A 20,764-nucleotide genomic window follows, 5' to 3' on the forward strand; every position below is an offset into this window, starting at 1 on the left:
ATAATGCAGGTGCACAGGTTTGCAGTAGCACACACAGCACAGCAGTTGACCAGATTCATTCCAGGGAAGGTGGATGTTTGACAAACAAGTCCAGTCACTAGGGTCGGAGTCAGCAACAATGTGGTCCTGACACCAGCATCCTGAAGGATTGTTCAATCTAGGAGGACAGTCTGGTTAATCCTTATATGTTGACACACCAAAGCTGTTACTAAGCTCTATATTTCCAATGACCATGCCACATTGAAAACATCGCTGCTTGTCTGGTCAGCAAAGTTTAGCAACAATTAGTCTGGTCAATAGATTTTAAAATTTTGCTGTTTGTTCTTACACGTATAACAACCCTCGGTCTTTACATGGGGAGACTTATTCCTTGGTGGGAGGATTCTGAGGATATCTCTAAACTGACTGGTAGTTGCCTCACCTGGGGCTCTTTCTTGGTCATGTAGGAGAAAAGGAAGGGTCTCTTGATCTTGGCTACAAGAGTACCATCAACAGCCTCACGCTTCCATCAATCGTGATGACGTCATAGCCAAAACCGCTATCAAAATGGGGGGTAGTCATGACATCACAGTCTACTGCTGCCAACCTCTCGTCTTCGGTGGCATCATTATATTACGCTTTCATTTCGGGAACACATTTATGGAGTAATTTGAATATTCTCGTAGGATAAGCGGCAATGCCATTGTGTGCTCCAGTTAAATTTTGAATAAGAAAGCTTAAGCAGTAGTTTATCTCTGTCAACTTTGGACTGTTTCGGTCAACTTTGGACTGTTGCCGTTTAGGTTGACAATAGTCCAGTGATAGTCTAGGTTGTGATAACCATGTCGGCCGTAGAGCTGTGACGGGCGTAGATCCATGACGCCCATGAGAGCCATGAAGGTCCTTGGAAGCATGACGACCGACCATCAGAGCTGTAATAGACATGAGTACTATGAAGCCCATGAGGAAATGACGGTCATAAGAATAAGACAATTGTAAATAATATGATGGTCGTAGGAGGCAACTGTGTAAACAGTGACGGGCGTACGAATTGTTCGAAAGGGCACAGTGTTGCCAATTTAGACTAACTTGATACATACGCTGATGCCTTTTCAAACTATTTCCATGAATTCTAGATGTCATAGTAATGCAAAAATGATAAAATTGCTCTCATATTTGTATATAGAATTGCAAATAGATATGCTAAATTCATATATTTCCATGGTTTTTTGTAAGTTTATCCTAAGTTTGAAAGGTAAACACAAACCAGTTGGCAACTGCTGGTTGAATCATGAGAAAGTGAACACCATATTTTTACAATGCACCTAATGCTGGACGGCCGTAAGGTCCACGAAGTGGTTATTGAGATGTCACCCTCTCATTTACGTGCAAAGAGAAGTGAAGGTGTATCAGCCACATTCACCACTGTCTACCAATGGCACCCATCACAATAAGTCTATGGATTCCTTTTAGTAATTGAATACAGCCTGCATGTTGAGAATTAACAGACTTTGGGTTGACCCCAGAAAACTTCAAACCTTTACAGGTAAGAATTCCCTTGTTTTATATACTTGTTGGTATAATCTAGTTTGTTCCTTTAAGAATATTGACCAAACACTTCAACTCTTATACAAGTAGTTAAAGTTAATCAAAAGCTTGGCTCCTTTTCAGTAAAGTACTGTAGAACCATTTTTCTTAATGTAACCGCATGAAAACTTCAAGTAGAAAGGAGGAGGTGGAACTTCTTTCTTTCACCACTTAAGGTAGACAAGATTAAGTAGTGCACTTGTAACCTAAGATGCTATAGCCAAGCTAATTGAGTCATACCTTTTAGCCTAACAAGTGGTTAAATTCGTAGCCTATCCCTGCCAGTCTGAGTCTACCGCTACTTTCTTAGTTAATCTTGAGTAGTAGTTCTTAGCTTAGACTGTCCGAACTAACTGGTTTGGGCATACATGTGCCAGCATAGCCTAGCTAATGGTTGCGGTTTTGGCTTTCGAACCTGCATTTACTATCTTAGATTAGTCTGAGTGGCACAGTTCTTAGTTAGCTTAGCCTTACTCATGGGTTAGATGGTTCCAGCATACATGTCAACTTAGCCTAACAATGGGTTGATGACTTAGCATGGCCTGGCTACTTGAACATGCCTTTACTATCTTAGCTTGGTCGAAGTAGTAAGGTTTATAACCTTACTACTTCGACCAAGCTAAGATAGTAAAGGCATGTTCAAGTAGCCAGGCCATGCTAAGTCATAGACTAGTGCCTAGGCTACCCACTTGGATCACTTTTACCACCTCCGCCTAGCAGGTTGTGGTTGTAGCCTAGCATGTATAGTGCGAACTTTCTTGGACGACTTTACACTAACCCAAGTCATTTAGATTCTAGATTAAGCTAGTCTGTACTAGCCTAGACTAGTTAGAGTACTTCTCTGATGGACTTAGCCTAGCCTAACTGATGGATGAGTTAGCCTACCTTAATTGGTGGAAGAGTTAACCTAGCCTAACCTAACCAAGCCAGTGTGAACCTGGTCTTGCCAACTTAAAATAAGTTAATCACGTCTTAACAGACTATATGTCATGGTAGACTATATGTCATGATAATTGCTTTTTAGCAAAGAATTACAAGTTAAAGGAAAGAAAAACGCATCTTAGAGAAGTTCTGCAGCACGGAGGCTTTCGTGCGTGTTGGAGGCGCCTGTTCTCATGATAGTTCTAGAATCGGCAGGAGTGTTGTGGAACTTACAGGCGATTTCTGATGCAATACTTTGTTGAGATTCTTTTAAGAGGTTCCGGTAATCTCAGGAGCCTGTGACGTTCGCTGGTAAGCCACGCCCCCAGGTTGCCGTATAAATACGACTGACGAAGTAGGAGGGAGCAGATCATCAGTAAGAGTCACGGATCAGAATATCGGTGAGAGATCAGCAGCAGAGATCATCAGAGAGAGAGATAAGAGAAGAAGGATCAGAGAGGAAAAGTTGCTCGAGAGTTTGATCGAAATCTGGTCAAGTCATCCTGTCAAGGAGAACAACCGAGGTATTTTCGACGTTGAGCAAGCCTTGAGAGAAGAAACTTTCTACAAGAGTTTTCGAGGAGTTCCTGCCCTTCAAGTATCAAGAATAGACATTGTTTTCTGCAATACAGAGTCAAGAGGACGTCTACAACTACAGTTCTCCTCCTCCTCTTCTTTTTGTGTGTGCGTGTGTTGGATGGGTGTCCATGCAGGTGTTCCAGATAACTGAGTAACCTGTATATAATCTGCCTCTTTTTGGATTAATATATGCAACTGATAATTAATAGACCCGCTGGTTATCTTCAGTTTTATTGCCCCCAACGATATGGGTTCATCCAAACTTGTCTTCAAATCAATGACTTTACTTCCTTTAATTTGAAAGCCCAGAAGTCTGGCAGTTGAACATCACACTTGTTCAACAGATCGGAGGCATAGGTTCCCTTCCTTTTCTCCTACATGACCAGGAAAGAGCCCCAGGTGAGGCAACTACCTGTCAGTTTAGAGATATCCTCAGAATCCTCCCACCAAGGAATAGGTCTCCCCATGTAAAGACCGAGGGTTGTTATATGTGTAGGAACAAACGGCAAATTTTTAAAGTATTTGTAATTTTCCTAACACAAACCTGAGGTCTTTACACATACAAACTTAAGTTCTTTACAGAAATGACCCACCTCTAGCCACCCGGCATTCTGCTTCCTGGGGCAAAAGGTAAAGTGAATGTGTACTATCTGGATGGGAAGGATTCCTCCCCTTCCATCAGTAGCCAACAGCCAGTCCACTTGCGCTGAAAGTAAATCCCCAATGTAAAAATCTCAGGTTTGTATGTTGGGAAAAATACAAATTAACACAAATATTTGTAATCTTATTTATTAATGAACACCCGAGGTGTACTTGGAGACGAGATCACTAATTTAGCTCTTAGTGATGCCAAATGATGTTCATACAGTTTTTATAAGAGTAAAGTATATTTCTGAGCTTCATCAGTGCAGCACCTTCCTTGAAAGGGGGAGGAAGTGTTTCATTGAAGGTGGTGTGGGAGGCGGGCGACGGGTGACGCCTAACAGAACAATAAGTTTTATATCCGAGACAACTAGTTATTATGTGAGAGTTCAGATTTGGACAAAGTGCTCTGCATGCAGTCTTTAACCTAAAGGAAATATATATCAGCTGTAAATTAGTTATGTACTATTGTAGGAAGGAAGATGGGCAAATATGTATAATAAAAAGTGAGAGTAATAAATACAGTTATAAATACAGTTGAACCCCTTACAACCGGCATTCTATGGTCCGGTGGCTTAATTTTGAATTGACTGCCATTAGTTCGTTACAGCGCTACGTATTGTTTACAACTTCAAGACAGCAAAAATTTTGCTATATCTCCTTTGTTTTTATGACAATAGTTGTTAGTAATGAAAATATGTGAAGAAAAATATGTTTTTGATATTAACTTTAAAGCAGTGGTTCTTAACCCCTGGGTCGCGACCCAAAGTTGTGTCGCCAAGCCATTTTATTGGGTCGCTAAGGGTTTGCAGAAAATTATTATCATATTACTTATAAAGACAATTTGTATATTTGTAGGGTTGGGTAGCCATGGTTGATTTGTTCAAAATTTTGGGTCGCTGCCAAAAAAGGTTAAGAACCACTCCTTTAAAGGGATAAATATATATTGTAAATTATTCCACGTGAGAAGGCTCTACCAAGTCAAAACTTTTAATCAAGACAATGAGATATTTGGCAGTGCACTAATTCCTTACTGTATGTGTGCTTGAGAGATGTATGTGATATAGTAATGTCTTTCATGTAACTGTATTTACAAATTTCGATATACCACCCATGAGTTCATACGATGCTAGAGGTAAGAAGTGCAAGCATAAATATTTGTCTGCTAGAAAATGTTTATTTCATTAGCGAACTCAATAGATGGTGGTGTGCTATGTTTACGTTTTGATGGCGACATTTCAATGAACTGTGATCGCCGAAATTCATTATTTTTTTCATCATGCTGTCCTCTACAGTCGAAATAAATAAATGATGAGGAAACTAATAGCATTATTATGAAGATACGAAATTTAGGATATTAAAGTCACCAAAAATAATGTGCAGATTTTGAGAAGTTTAGTACTGTAGTTGACTTACAATTAGGCTAACTCGGGAATGTAGGCTAATGGTGTTAAATACAGTAAACTGTTTTAAAGAAAATTATTAAAGAAAATTATACGGTATAAAGTTATAAAATGATGAAATTAAAATTACGAGTAATGAAATGATGAAAACTAGTGCCAGTGTCAGAACGTAGCAAAGTACATAGTAGGATAAGTCGGAACTAGGCTATTTGTATGTGGAATTGCCTTGCAAGACTGTTTACCTAGAGGCTTCAATTTTTAGGAATGTATTCTGGGATTTTCTGTGGTCTGGCAGTGGCCTGGTCCCAAGGTTTCTGAATTTAAGGGGGACTGTATTGTTTTTCAAGCATGTATGCTATTCCTTTGCCCTTAAATTTTAATGATTTATCTTCGATACCTTTGAGCTTTGTTCTACCATTTTGTTTTTTATTTCAAGGATGTAGAACCCATTTGGTGGCTGACAACGTAAATGGCTCAAGGGAGGAGATAGAGTGGGACGATCTAGAGGCATTGATGAGATGATTGAAATGGGGGCATGAAGTCTTAAGCAGTGAGTGATCTCCATTTGAGGTAAGTGGCTTAGCATTTTGTAATTTTTCTCCCCTACAGGGTCTTCGACAGGTGAGTGGCTATGATGGTTTTGTTTACCTTCCATCAACTGGTATTTGTGGTCCCTGCTAACAGAGAATTAAACAATTATTATACTTTGGCCTGATTGACCAGTTCTTTCCTATGATTCAGGTCATTTGCAAGTAGATTGGTACAACTGATGTTTACTTGTTCTCATGTTTTTTCAGCGGAGAGGGAATAAGGTTTCCGTTCATTGAAAAAAATAAGTGCACATATTTTATGATAAATACATCTCCCTACAGTCATTTGTGTTTTTATACACGTACCTTAAATCTAGGGTACAGAATTTTGAAATACCTGACTTTATTCAACTTCTTTATTTGCGATTATTTAACTCTTGTTGAATTAGGAGCCTCCTTTAATTTGTTTTCACTTCTGTTGAAGTCTGTTGAAGGTAACAATTTTTTCTGTTGTGGAATATACTGTAAAGTTTTCATTGTTCATAGACTGGTATGAATGTACTCATTTCATGTATGATGGTCAAGCAACATGGACAAAGGTCTTTTTCATTAGTTATTTTTTTTTTATTGTTGTTAAATACGTACTGTATTGAGGTTTTGCCAGCCGATCTTGACCAGTGTGTCACAGCAGTCGAGCATTGCATGGAGAATGGCATTGCTTTCAAGAGAAACAAAATTTTCTGAATAGGAGCATTTTGTTGAGGTTCCCTTTTGATTATCATTTACTTGTGTTAATTTGTAGTTTTAATAACTACTACATGCAGATGTTGGAATTATGGTTATTGATCTTTTATTATTGTAAATAAAAGGTGCTCAGATTCCAGAAATTATAGTAACAGTTTATCTCAGAATGAAAGTGATGACAATAATGTAACTTGTTATTTTGCAAGTAAGCAACCAGAAAATTTAGAAAAGTAATTGAGTTCTGAAATTATGAATCTTTTATTTAATCTAGTGTAAGATTTTTTTTCCAAAGGAATTATGTAATTTTTATATTTAATAGTTCAACTTTAGTTAGTGGTTTTGAAGATTTACACATTAAGTAAAACTAATGGGAAATATGTCTAATATTCATTAATATAATAGCATGTAGTAAAATATTTTGGTTATGGTACTATTTTTTAATTAGTACTATCAGTACTCTGAATAAGATAACCAGGTATTTGAGCTATGAAATTGTTTGATCTCTGTTTGATGAGGTTACAGACTATGGAAATGAAGAGAGCTCATTAGGACAAGTGGGAAGTTGTATAGTATTCAATTGAAGTCATTTGGTTGATAATGGAACTGCCAGTAAATTTTACTTTCATTTGGTTATTATGACAGGAGATTGGCAGAAGTTGGGCAAATGAGGGAAAAAACTTCTTATATTAAGATGTTTTGGGCAAATACAAGAGAAACACGAGCTGACCGATTCGGTTTTTAGTTTGTGATGGGAAAATGTAACTTTGGAGAAAGACATCAGTTGGGAGAAGCAGGACTGGAATTCTTTCATATGAAGAAATGAAATAAGGCAAAGAAAGTGTTTGAGGCCTTACAGAAGTTGATGTTCAAGAGTGAAGAAGCTGAAATAGATTAGTTTTATTGTGACGAGAATTAGTTTTTTTTTTTTTTTTTTTTTTTTTTTTTTTTTTTTTTTTTTTTTTTTTTTTTTCTCCCAATGATTGCAATGAGAATGACAGAGCATTCAAGAAAAGGATTGGTCTTTTACCAGTTTGGCGCAATCGAGCTTTCTCTCCGGTGTTGGCCTTGGCCACAACCCATAAAACTCTTGGCCACAGCCCATGAAACTCTGCCACAGTTGGGCGGTGGCCTATGTTATCAGCACCTATAGTACTAGAAGGAAGCTTATGGCTAACTTTAACCGTAAATGAAAATAAAAACTACTGTGGCTAGAGGGCTGCAAGTTCTTATGTTTTATGATTGTAGGGTGGATGATCAGTGTACTAATTTGCAGCCAGATGGATGGACAGACAAAGTTACTGCAATATGGGTGGCTTTTTATTATTATTATTATTATTATTATTATTATTATTATTTATATTACAGAATACTATAAATAGATAGTGGGTACCAATTAAAAATGCATATGAATGGCAGTAGGAGTATGCTGTATGACAGGATGTATAAGAGGCAGAATACTAAAAATAGATAGTGGGCACTTGAAATGTATATGAATGACAACAGGAGTATGCTGTGACAGGATTTATAAGAGGCAGTAGTAGTAGTGGTGTAATATTAGGAAAGAGAGACTTAAGCTGGAATGTAATTGTATGCAGAGCAGTTGAAGACAAGGTCCTTGAACCTCTGGCAGAGGAACAGCAAGGGAAGGGGGTACTAAAGACAGGTGGCAAAGGCAAAAGTTGGACTTGTATGGAATAGAATCAGAATCTCAATACAGTAGAGGAAAATGGAAGTATCCAGTATAAAAAAAGTGCTCAAAGGCAAAAAAGAAGTGGCAGCAGTAAAACAAAAAAGCTGAAAGAGGAGGGAGTTGAAGTTGAAAAGAATGGGATAATGATTGAGGTAGTGTTGAGAATCCTTGAAATGAAGAAAATCGACATGAACTAGATGATGTTGGCATGACAAAGAAACTAATAGACTATTTAACTGCTGTAAAAGGAAGACCATAAGAAAAAGCAGTTTAGAATAAGGGAGTTTTCTATGATGTTACATATATGAGAAAATGGATAAAAGAGCAGAGACCAGAAGATTGGATAAAAGGAGTGCAATAATGATACACGAAGGAAAGCGGAGTGCGCACTGCAATGAATTATACAGGAGTATGATTGTTTAAACATGCTATGAAAATGTTTTGGAAGGTGCTGGAGAAAATTTGGTAAAATGCATAGTTGACGCTGTTAGAGAGCTGAACAAAAGCGGTCTTTATGAGGTTGCAACTACTGGAAAAGTTCCATACAGAAGCCAAGAGATTATAATATATTTGTAAATTGTTGGATCCATGTCACTGAATGCAGAAGGCAAATGAGTGCATTGTAATGTAAGAAACATACCAGAAAATATTTCAAGTAGTTTATGTTGCTCCACCATAACAAGCTAAAAAGCAAAGACAGTGACAAGTAATTTAGAAGAATGGTATAATGGTAGCAGGCACAAAGGAGGGTAGAAATGAAGGCTCCTGGGAGCTTCTAGATGCAGGTGGTATAGTGTTATTAACTGCAGAATATAAGAAAGAGGCTGTAGAAATATTTAAAAGGTGGAAGAATAGAATGGAGTAAGAGAGGTTGAAAACCCCCAAACAAAACTTAATGTGATTAATGAAAGAAAGTAGAGGAAGAGGTATTACAAGGAAAATTGTCATTCATGCTCTACTCTACTCTTTACAGAAAAGGCAACAGATTGTCACAGGATATCCTCAGGATTACAGAACATTCAGTAAGTTTTATGTCCAATAAGTATTATAAGACCAAAATATAGAAGGGATGGAAATGTGCTGCCTTATGGGAGACTAGAAGGCCTTTAGACAAGTTGGAACATTTCCATTATTTTGGAGATGCATTATACTCTAAGGCATCTGAATAAAATGAAAAATAAATAATAGTAGCCAGACTGGCAGACCAAACATCCTGTTAGTATGGAGTAAAGAATTAACCATGGTTACAGGAGACCCATACTGCCCCACAGGGGAACAAAGCAACTGAGAAAGAACTGATGAATTAAAAAAAATTGTAGATTATATAGATTCTTGTCCAGAGTACAGTGAAAAAAAAAAGGATGTGGCAGTGAAATGTGATATTAGCGGCTGGGAATTAAACAGAGATCATAAAGAGAGATGGTTTGGGCATGAAATTGAAAGGAATGATGGACAGTTAATCAGAAAAGCAGTGACATGGAGTTAGACTAGTCTAGTAGGAAGGCCCACGAAGTCATAGAAAGGGTCCCATGGATGAAGACTTGAATCTGCTGGATGTTCATGCAGAAAGTGCATTTAACCTCCGGAAAGGAAAAACTTACTCAATTAATTGAATTGTATAATGGATGGTGCATTCACTATTGTAAAGATTGTCAGGAATTTTATGAGGCTAGCTGCAATTGCTTAATAACTTGCAAATATACAACAAAATGGTATACTTAAACTTGCACACATTATTTTTAATAGTTTGTAGATTTTATTGCAGTGTCTTACCGAACAATTATACAGCTGTAGGTTCCCTACGAATGGTAGACAATAGATTCAAAACTTCCACGGTGGCGCCACCATCGCTGATGTAGGTGACGTCATCTCCCTCCACTCAAGGGTACAACTGCCCAGGTAACATCAGTTCGTTCTCTGCCGGCTTCTGGTGAACATCGGTGGTTGGTGCAGACATTTCATTATTTGTTGGGAATTATTATCTTGCCAATATCGGTGATGTATTAAACTGTGTGTTTGTGGGATTGAAGCTTGTTAGCTGAATTTCTTTTCTGCTATTTTGTGGCTTTACCATCATGTCGGACTCAGGTCGTTCAGGAGTTAGGTTTGGCGCCGGGGGGGGGACAAAACTAGGTTAGTTAAATCAATATATGATTTGTATTAAGTGTAGGGGTTGTGAGTGCTCTAGAGAGTCTTACTTGTGATGAATGCAAGGATTGGAGTGAACAACAGTGGAAAGTTTTTGTTTCTCACTCAGGGAAGGTAATTAAGGATAGGAAGAGGAAGGTTTGAAAATTTTGCCTAGCCTAAGCCCTTTTATCTACACAAATGAATAATCTACCCACCTGCACGCATTCTCCAACTCTTGTATACTCCAGAAATCACCTGAGAACAACAGCACAAGACTTATGACCCAAAAACTCCTACCAGACAGAGCTCTCTCTCCTACCAACCATACACCACCAGCACGTGCCTTCTACTACACCGTGTTATTGTTCACATCCCGCCGCCGCCGTCATCTTGTCTTTGACGTCACAGCCTATGACGTCACAACACAACTTAAATACATCAACAGACACCTAGAATCAACCATATGCTGTCCATATATAGGACACCCACCATATTTCAACAATGCATAAAATACCAATAACAATTATACAATATATAATCAGAAGGTGGCTGTCAGAGCTGAAAGTAAGACTAGTTTAGCTGCTTCTGCTGCTTCTATTGAAGCACCTGCTCCTATTCCTTCTTCTCCTCTTATTATGTCTCCGATCTTGAGTCCTCCTACTCCTGAACCTGAAACTCCCTTGCCAACTTCCCGTGGAGTTTCTCCTGACACCATTGCCAGCCTCGAGTCTAAATTTGAAAAGAAATTTGATATGTTACCTAATACTGTTATGCAGTTAGGTTTATCTATAAAGTCTTTCTTGGAAAAGACTTCTAGTGAAGTGAAAAGTGTCATTGCAGTGCAATCTTAGCGGGTGGCTGTTTGTCCCGATAGTTCTCCTAGACGAAGGTCCCTGTCCCACTCCCCCGCCTTGGAGAGAAGACTGTTGGGGTTTGCCTACAGACAGTCGATCTTGTGGTGTGACAGCAGGATTTGACTAAACACCATTGGAAAGGTGTGTCGTTCGGTAATCCGTTATCGACAGAGTCGAGGGATTCATCGCCGGTTAGACATCATAAGTGGCGTGATTCTTCAGCCTCACGTCCGTTGAAGAGACGTTCAACTGAAGTGGTGTTCTCTACACCCCCTGTAAAGAAAAACGGAGAAGTAGACAACCCTCGCCTGTTGTGTAGCGTAGCTACATGGACTTTGCCTCTGATTCTCACGATAGCGACAGCCGCCTTCGACTCGATTGTGGAACGACTGATTCAGAGTCCATCGAGATCTTTGACTCGTCAAGCTGTCGAAAGTTTACCTTCGACTTAGCTTGCGACAGGTAATTCGACTGGCACGAGACCTCCGGTGATGATTGTGTCGAAGTCCACAACTCGGATTCTACGACTTCAACTCAAGAAGACGAGAATGTAGTTCCTCTATGTTGACAATTGCAGTAGCTGATGAACTGGATGAAAGAAAGCAAACAATGTCCAAAGAACAATTCTGTCGCCTATATCTTCGGATGACGAAGAGGACTTGGAAGCGGACTCTATTCATCTCTCGTGCTATCTAAACTTCTACAATACCTTCTGGACATGTACCCGGACTACTTCATAGCAGCTGCTTCCAGGTTGCCTGGTTCCATCTTCCTGATGAGAAGGAAGAATTTCGATCCTCTTCTCCCGAAGCTCGTACTTTCTAAGGCTGCTAAACGATCGCTTCGTGATATAGATTATAGAAGACTGGTTGGAGTTCAAGAGAGAGCTCGGGAAAGCAACTTTCGCCTATCCTCCATCGAAACTTATTAAGAGGTGGTATAGGTTCTACGTAACCGGAGAAGCCCCTTCATGGGAGTTTCTGCCTCCTCCCAGGGGACTTCTCTGGCCTGGTAGATGCAAATAGTAGGTCCTTGTTTGCAGCAGCAAAAATTTTCTGTCACCCGAATTAGACCATTTGGTAAAGAATATTTTCAAGAATTTGGAGATTGAGCTTCTTGGACTGGACGATCAGAGCCCTCACTACAAAAATAGAGGATTGTCCAACTCTCCAGGAGGACCTGGCATCGGACTGGCTTGGGGGTTTTGTCGTGTGCTGACAAATCAGTTCGGGAAGGTTGCGATGAGCTGGCCTCTCTTTTTGCATTTGGAACTCTCAAGAAAATGCAGCTCTGGTGGTGTTTTGTTTCGAGAGGAGTTGCTTCACCTCAGAAGTCTGCCCTTTTGTTTTCTCCTCTCGAAAGAATGATTTGTTCCCCGAAGAAACAGTGGCCGAAACGCTTTCCACATTGGAAAATAAGTCTACTAATGACTTGCTCACTCAGTCTTCTAAGCGAGTTAAACCCTCGACTGTGACTCCTACCACCTCGGAATCACCCTTGCAGAAGAAACCCTTTCGAGGGGGCAGGTATAGACTGTTCGTCAGGCCTCGATCGAACTTACAACACCCGACCAAGTCCTCGACCAATCCCGACACCAAATCATCCAAGTGATCCTTCAATCTTTCATGCTCCAGTAGGGGGCAGACTGAGCCTCTTCAGGGAGGAATGAATTTGCAGAAGGGAAGAGCCCTGGCTGATCCTAGTTCTCCGGTTCGGTTACTACATTCCTCTCAAAGACACTATCCAATGTTCCTGTTGCATTGCCCGCCTACTCTCCAGGCTTGGAGAAATTTGTAGCCTGAGAAATAGACACTTGCAGAAGGCGGTCATAGAGGAGATAAGCAACAGACCATCCCTGGGGTTTTACAACGGTCTGTTTGTAGTCCCTAATTCATTGGGGCGGGAGGCCCATACTGGATGTAAGTGCACTGAACTTGTTCGTTCAGAAGCCCAAATTCAATATGGAAACTACTCATTCGGTGTTGGAATCCCTTCGCCAAGGGGATGGGATGGTATCCCTGGATATGCAGGACGCATGCTTCCACATCTTAATTCACTAGGACTCAGGAAATACCTTTGGTTTGTGTTCATGGGCAAGACCTACCAGTTTCGAGCTCTTTGCTTCGGCCTCTCGACAGCACCACAAGTATTTGTGAGTGCTGACTCCGCTGGGGAAGTGGCTACACCTCCTGAGCATCAGTGTCACTCTACCTAGATGACTGGCTTCTCCGCTCCTCTTCGGAAAGTCAGTGTATGAAGGATCTCGAGACGACTTTTTATTAACTCACTCGTTAGATCTTCTTATAAACAAGGAGAAATCCCGGCTAATTCCAGCTCAGAGCATTCTCTATTTAGGGATGACTCTGAACTCTTGAGTTTTTCGGGCTTTCTTTCACCAAATAGTCAAGTCATGTCTGGAAGTAAACCAGGACTTCTTGGACCACAAATCCTTCTTCCGTTAAAGAGGTGTCTACTCAAACAACCGCACTTCGCAAGATTCCACCAAGGATTATCCGCTCTGGCGCTGACAGGATTCAGACTCAGAAGTCTCGTCAGAGCATAAGGTTTTTCGAAACTAGCTGCAGAAGCTATCGCGAACTGCAGAAGAGATTCTTCTAACAAACTATACCAGTTTAAATGGGGTGTTTTGAAAATGGTGTAAAAAACTTAGTCTCTTCTTCTGAAACTTCTGTGAATGAAATAGCAAATTTCCTTCTATTCTTAAGGGACGTTAAACGCCTTCGAGACTTCCAATTCGTCAAAGGACTCAATAGCATGGGTCCTCCCTTTGAGCTGCTGCTTTCTTCATCTATGAGGAGTCTCACCAAGAAGACATTATTTTTAGTTGCATTATCATCAGCTAGACGAGTTAGCGAGCTACACACGATGGACAAAAAAGTGGGATTTTCTCAAGGCGACGCAGTTTGCTCCGTGAAGCTTGATTTCCTTGCAAAAAACGAGAACTCTTTTAATCCTTGGCCACTTAACTTCGTTCTCAAGAACATGACAGACTTGATATGCCAGGAAGAAGAAAGGCTCTTATGCCCCATGCAGGCATTAAGATATTACCTCCGCAGAACGGAGAAAATTAGAGGTCAGTTTTCTGAGATAATTAATTTTCAAAGCACACACTCAAGCTAACGACGCAGTGTTTCCTTTACCGAGAGTGAAAGCGCAATAAGTTCGAGCGGTAGCGACTTCCCTCGTTTTTCTACACAACTTGTTGTTATCCGTCATCCTACAAAGTACCTTTTGGAGGTCTAAATCTGTGTTCGCTACGTATTAGTTGAAAGAAATCGAGACAGTGTTTGAAGATTGTAAGTCTCTCTGTCCACTTTCGGTAGCTGGCATGGTGTTGGGAGAAATGACATAGAGGGTTGCTCCCTCTGTTAGTATATGTTTCGCCTTGTATCAAGGTTGACGAGTTAAAGGGAAGTCTGGGGGTACAATGTACCTGGAGTACCTACCAGTCATTTTAGTTTAAGTTTTGGTGGGTAAAGGTTTTTATTTCGGTGTAGGTGACAGTTGTGTTTTCATGTTGGTTATTTCTGGTCTTTGCCCTTGCAGCCCAGGGCAAGGGCAATATTGTGGTGTATCTTCGTTGAGTCAGCAGTGAACACCATGACTACGAGGATCTTCCTCTTCATGTAGAGTTACCCATTGGTCATACTCAAAGCCTTCTACTACGTAAGATGAATACCGACCAGAGGCAGTATTCTCCTGCAGTACCTCTTACAAGGTAAGGTACTAGTCACTAACAGTGCTTTTGGGTCTTTTTTTTTCAAGAATATGTAATTTTGAATTAAGCTTACATCCACAGCCCCCCATCCTTGCAATGGGTAATCAACTGTATAATTGTTCGGTAAGACACTGCAATAAAAATGGAATTTTCATTATAAAATAAAATTTTATTGCATACTTACCGAACAATTATTAATTAAAGCCCTCCCTCCTCCCCACAAGTGGATGGCTGGGCAGAACGAATTATGTTACCTGGGCAGTTGTACCTGTAGGTCCGTCACCTACATCAGCGATGGCGGCGCCACCACGGAAGTTTTGAATCTATTGTCTGCCATTCGTAGAGAACCTACAGCTGTATAATTGTTCGATAAGTATGAATAAAATTTTATTTTATAATGAAAGTTCCATTTTTGTGCATCCACAAGTATTATGTAACCATGGAGTTAAACCATTCAACTTTGGATGTAATTTAAAGAATGACATTACTTTAATAGTTCCCCTTTGTAAATTAGCCTTTTCTTTATTATTTGTATTTAGTCAAAATATGCTCATTTTTTTTTTACATCAAAAGATGCAACACAATTTTATACATTGAGTTAACACTTGTCACTGAAAAGAACTGAGTTAACACTTGTCACTGAAAAGAACATCTTATGATCTTTCAGACAAAGCTCATTTGTAATTTTGAGTAGTGGTGTATTTTTATAAGTACATAGTTGAAAAAGCAGGAATTTTTTTATATATATTGCATTTTAGGATTTAGTTTGTTTTACCCAAATTTCCTTCAATGGTTTTCATAAAGCACTGATTGAAAAGGATTTTTACTACAACACATAATTGTAAACAGTTGATACTTAATAGAATTTTGCTTGATTTCACTTGTGTATTCACATATATCATCTTGAGTTCAGCACACTAACAGTTGAATTAATTAGATATTTTGATAGCTACTTCAGCACACACTACTGTGAGTATAGTATTGTTTCTTTGGTTCTTTTGAGAAAATTATTAACAGTTTTGTCAAACTGCTAATTAACATGTTAACTCATAGGGCTGGCCTCATAAGAAAAAGATAAACTCCAGTACAAATACTTCCTGATTTTATGAAGGTGGATAGTTCTTTGCTGAATTTATTACTGTACTTTGGAAACATTCACACGTACTTCTTGCTTTTGCAACAGTATTGACAGTTTGAGAAGAATTCACTAGATTTGAGAGACTAAAGGAAAAGCTAATGATTTGTGCACAATTGTGATTTGATAGTTTTACTTCCAGCATGCGTCTTGCTTATTCCAAGGTCATTATGTTACTCTTTGCTATCTCATAACAAATAGTGTAATTTTCACATAAAAAGTACATGTCATTTTTGAAAGAGTTTCTTAGTAATTCTAAATATTAATTTTTGCCATGAGAAAGTGATACTTTGTATAAGAAAATGGATCATCCTATTAATCTCTTGATATCTTATGACTCGGAGAAATTTATGATAAATTTTTACTCTATATTCAGTTTCACTGCCATGCATTGTTTATGTTCTTGATGACAAGAATGGGGAAAGTTATGATAGAATTTTATGCTATATGCTGATGTAAGTTCCACTACCAGCCATTGTATGAAGTTCATAACTTTTAAGAAATGACTTATATTAACTATCTACATACCGGGTGCTGCTAATTTTTAGCATAGGACTATTGGTGTTAATAGGTTCTTAAGTAGGCTGTTTGTGTCTTTTGCCTAATAGTTTTCAATAGGTATAAAGTGAAAAGTTTGATGAATGTTGGCTGTTACTTGTAACACGAATATTCAGAGATCTATCTCTGCCAGATATCGATGATGACGACCTCAATATTCCATAGTAGTTCAGTAGACCGCCAAGTCAAAATAATGGGCTGTGTAGGGCTCGCCAAAAGGTTTTGTCCTCAAACGAAATTTGAAAATGGAAAGAGGTAAAGTTGAAGGTTGACAGTTAAGTCGGAAACAACCTAAGAATAAAATACAATGTTAAAGGAAGGCCCGGGAGGAATATTCTTTAAAAAAGAAAAAAAATTCCCATGGTATATGCTGTCAGTGGAAGAATGCAAGTAATTTTTCCTAGTGGGAAATATATCAATCATGCAAACAACTTACACATGTAAGTAAAAGCTTTTATAGTCAGAAAAGCATGCACTGTTTTAAGTACTTTTCTTTAAAATAGGTATTAAATGGCTGTAGGTAATGAAAGAAATTTTACAAGCCACTTTTACAGAAGGCATGTACACCAATGGGTTGTAGCCTTCAGGTTGTAAAAAATATATAATAGATTTTAAAGAAGATGTAATAACTATAATGAGGATTTTTCTATTCAGAATGTACTGGACAGTAAGTAGAGTGGTGAGCATGTTGATTAATGTCAAAGGGGAATAATAATTTTAGGTTAGTTAAGCCTCCAGGAACTCTAGGGCTTAAGCTGAGAAGAAGAAAGATGATGTGTATATAGCCCAGAAATGTGATGAGAGGCTCAATGGTTACCTCTCTATTTCAAAGTTGGTATGAGAAAATACTCTGGTTTAAGCATGGTGCATAGTCATTAGTTGTTTTTATTCTCGGGATTCAAGTGTTGCGTAATTGTTCTCAAATTTAAGGATAGTTTCTCTGAAGTTTAATTTACCTGTATATATACATTTTTTTTATACATCCAGTGTCATTAGTAGTATAAAATACACCACGTAATTAGAAAATTTAATTTATATATATATATTATATATATATATATATATATATATATTAAATGTTTATATATTAGGTTTGACTTGCGAGTCCATGGAGCTTAGGATGGTATAAATGTCTATAATTCTGTGGATACATTTTTCCATCCATCCTGTTGATTTGATTTTCATGGAATTGTGGAACTGTATACAGTATTATTAGATTTGAGGTGGCACATAATGTACTTGCATTGCATGCTACAAATGCTTGACATATGTTGATAGTATCTGATTTGTGGTTTACATGTTTTAACTGTTATCCCAGTAATTTATTACTCTGGCCTTTAGTTTACTGATCTGTGGAGGTTTATTCTAATAGCGGGAATAAGTGGCGTTTAATGTTTGATATCAGAGGTTGCTTTGTAGGTGTTGCATTGCTCATAAAATAGCCTGAATTACAAGGCTCACATGGAAATTTTGTTGTGGAAGTATTCAATGTCTTATTGATATTGTTCATTGTGGTTATAGCTTTTGTCATTGATCTGATGTTAGGTGGAAATGTAAGCTGCAAATGCTGAACTCTATGCAAAGCAGTAGTTTAACATTTTTCCTTTTAGAGATATGGATATCATAATATAAATTTATTGGAATGGCACTGATGTGATCAAAAACACAATTTATCATTTTATACCACAAAATGAGACTGCATAAAACACTTGAACATGGCTAAAGAATTTTTGTTCATACACGAAACAAACCTTCGGTCTTAACATTAGGATTTACTAGCGCCAAGCTGGAAACCGGTAGAATTAAAATTACACTTGTGAGATCCAGGGACTAATGGCATCTATACCAGGTCACGGGGCATGTATACCCAGAATGCCCACGGCTACCTGTGACCCATCAGTTATTTTCCTACCGCCTTTAAGATAAGACGTGTTACTGTCTATCTCATTTAAAGCCGGTTTTTCAGTTTGCCCGTTCTTTATCCATTTCATTTTTTTTTATTTTTCATTCCTTTTCTTTCTCCAAGTGTGATCAGTGTGTGGTAAGAGTGGATACGTGGTATGATGGAGAATTTTGCCTCAACATCGGGATCGTCTACCGCTTCGAAGAGGAGACAAAGGAAATGCCCAGGAGTCAGTGGCTTCCCTTGTTCTAGGTTCCTAACTTCGGTGTCGACGGATCCTCATCCAACGTGTAGTAGGTGCAGGGAAAACGTATGTACGGTTACTAATCCGTGTTCTGTTTGTCGCGGTTGGTCGGTGGAACAGTGGAAGAAGTTCTATGGGAAAAGCCAATACAAAAGAAAGGGGGTGACGCCATCTTTGGATGACCAAACCTTACCGGCTTCTTTTGTATCGGTAATAAACCAGGCTGCTCCATATGTTTCTCCACCTGCTTTTGAATTGTCTCATACCCCTTCGGTTTCTCCTAGCGGTTCTGTATCGGAAACGTCAGGAGGGGCCTTGGGTAATTTTATGAATAATTTGCACTCTCCTTTGTTCCCAGCAAGTAGAGGGGGAGATCCGCCATCTTTGTTCCAGGCTCCTGCTACTCAAGCGCATAGGTTAGATGGTACGTGGTCAGCGCTAGGCCTACCAGGCGTACCAACCTTGGATGGTCTGCTTGCGCATTATATGACGTCACGGTTCCAGCAGGGTCCAGCAGCGCTGAATGTTCCTCATCCCCCGGGCTTGCAATTTATGGGAATTAATGCCGCGGCTTCACCATCCCACTCAGTATTTACAGCGATGCAGAACGTGGGAGGTAGTTTGGCAGCAAACGTGCGGTTGCCAGCAGAAACCTCTCAGTCTCTCCCTACGAGAGGGATGACGTCACAACATACGTCACACTCTGAGATGGCAGGCGTGATGACGTCACAGACCGATTCTCGGCCTTTTTCGATGCACCCAGACGCTAATACGCTTCTGACCCGTCAATGCAAACTGTAATGCAGAAATTACAGGATATAGAGGAGAGAATGAATAAGAGAGACAAAAAGAAAAAGTGTGATTCGCCTTCTTCGTCTTCTTCCTCTAGTTCGGCGTCATCGCTAAGTCCGATAACGTCACGGCGAGCGCCAGTCAAGCGTTGGAGGAGGATTCGGGAGTTCCTAGCGGATCCTCGGGCCAAGAGGAGAAGAATCAATTCTTCCTCTTCTTCGGACCACGACTATCATTTCCAAGTCAGCAAGAAGGTCGGAAAATCAGTGGCTGTTAAGCACAAGGTTGGCAGACGAAGCCGTTTCGCAAGAGTCTGAACAAGCGAGAGAGGGTGACGGCCGGCGAGCTAGCGGCCCGAGGCGGAGTTGCCAGTTCGGATCGCAAAAACTGCGATACCTCTGGTAAAATCGACGTTGGCGGCGAAAGGGTGCAGCAGAGGATGGAATGCACGGTCGCCCAGTTTCGCCCGTAAGGCCGTTCAAAAATACGTACGAAGGACGATAAGGCTCCTATTAAAAGTACGAAAAATAGAGAGTTTGGCAACCTCGGCGGATACGTTCCGTGGAAGGCAGTGTCCGTCTGGATAGAAGGCCGAGGCCGGGCTCGCCGACGCTCGAAAACGATGCCAATGCTAATAGAGACGAACTTACCTCTGTCTTAAGGGAGCCTTCATCTTGGAGATCTAGACGAGATTCTCGCTCTAGATCCGTGAGCAGAGAAAGAGTGAGACGTTCTCGTTCCCCTGCTGACTATCTGGGATCGAGCCAACAGCGGCCAGCAAAGATCAAAGAGACCGCGGCCGTAGGGGCAGGCGGCCGTGGAATTCCGGGCCGTCTGTCAGAAGATAGAGGCGAGACAACATCTCTCGTGACGGAGAGTGGTACACTAGAGCCGGAGGAAGGAGAAAACAAGAGTTTCTGGCCTCGTATGCAGAGGTTATTGATTTGATTCGTCAATTCAATAGCCTTTCGGAGAAGACAGAAACACCGGCCAGTATGCTTCCTCCTGGAATTGACATGGCGTTTGGACTAAAGAGGGATACCAAGGTGTCGTATGAATTGCCTTGTTCGAGTCCAAGGTCCTTTAAATATACTGGGAGAGGTCGGCTCATCAGCGAGCGAAAATACGTTCCCTCTGCGCATGACGTCACGCTACGAACAGTCTCCCCTGACAGCACTGACTCTGACAGATATACGTAGTAACACGATGCAAGGATACCTTTCCAAAAAAATACTTCTTAATGTATAAATATTTTTATTTTGTTTTACTTAAAGTACAGATGTTCCTTATGAAAGACCATACTTCAAAGTTTCATAATAATCTGATGCTTCTTA

General features: G+C 39.8%; 1 protein-coding gene across 1 annotated transcript in view; it reads left to right on the forward strand.

The window, feature by feature from the left end:
- The window catches only part of LOC135197870 (luc7-like protein 3), an 86,538-nt gene that overhangs the window by 55,897 nt on the left and 9,877 nt on the right, over positions 1 to 20,764 (forward strand). Inside the window, exon 10 of the mRNA XM_064225065.1 lies at positions 5,548 to 5,681. The gene's annotated coding sequence lies outside the window, so the exon portion shown is untranslated. The remainder of the gene's footprint in view (positions 1 to 5,547; positions 5,682 to 20,764) is intronic.

Source organism: Macrobrachium nipponense, chromosome 21, assembly GCF_015104395.2.
Source record: "Macrobrachium nipponense isolate FS-2020 chromosome 21, ASM1510439v2, whole genome shotgun sequence".
Classification (NCBI taxonomy): Eukaryota; Metazoa; Arthropoda; class Malacostraca; order Decapoda; family Palaemonidae; genus Macrobrachium; species Macrobrachium nipponense.